The 631-nt window shown below is 36.8% G+C and overlaps 1 non-coding gene across 1 annotated transcript; it reads right to left on the bottom strand.

The window, feature by feature from the left end:
- Positions 1–72, bottom strand: TRNAS-GCU (transfer RNA serine (anticodon GCU)). Its single transcript has one exon. It is a non-coding gene; the product is annotated as a tRNA-Ser (tRNA).
- Between the last annotated feature and the right edge of the window lie 559 nt (positions 73–631).

Genomic DNA, 631 nt, shown 5'->3' with positions numbered 1-631 from the left:
TTCCCAACCCGGGGATTGAACCCAGATCTCCTGCATAGCAGGCAGATTCTTTACCAACTAAGCCACCAGGGAAGCCTAATTTTATTCAAAAGGCCTGAGAGGCTGTAAATGACACCTGCCCTTCAAGTAATGTCCCTAGGAAAATCATCAAAAAAAGAATTCAAAGCAGGGCCCAATTTCAAGAGTTACGCTGTACTCAGTCTAAAGTCCAAAAGCACTTGGAAATGTACTCCACATGACTACCTCCTAAAACGAGGCCAATCAAACCCACCATGAGGAATGACCTCATAATGCTCAGAAAGACCAGTATCAAAAACATCTACTGAAACTAAGTCCCACAGAGGGCTTAGAGAAAAAGAAATCCTCCTTTCCTCCTTGTTGGTATGCAAATGTGTACAGGAAATATGCAAAGCAGCATAGGGATTTCTTTTAAAAAAAAAACCAAAAAACAACTAACATATTGCCCTTACTTTTCTAACCCAAGGTATTAGAACTATGACCTAGCTTTTTATTTTTTTTTTTTTTTTTTTTTTATTTTTTTTATAAATTTATTTATTTTACTTGGGGGCTAATTACTTTACAATATTGTAATAGTTTTTGCCATACATTGACAAGAATCAGCCATGGGTTT

Source organism: Giraffa tippelskirchi, chromosome 11 (genome assembly GCF_054371585.1).
Source record: "Giraffa tippelskirchi isolate mGirTip1 chromosome 11, T2T-mGirTip1v1.2.pri, whole genome shotgun sequence".
In the NCBI taxonomy this organism is placed as follows: domain Eukaryota; kingdom Metazoa; phylum Chordata; class Mammalia; order Artiodactyla; family Giraffidae; genus Giraffa; species Giraffa tippelskirchi.
This window is presented reverse-complemented; position numbering and strand designations above follow the sequence as displayed.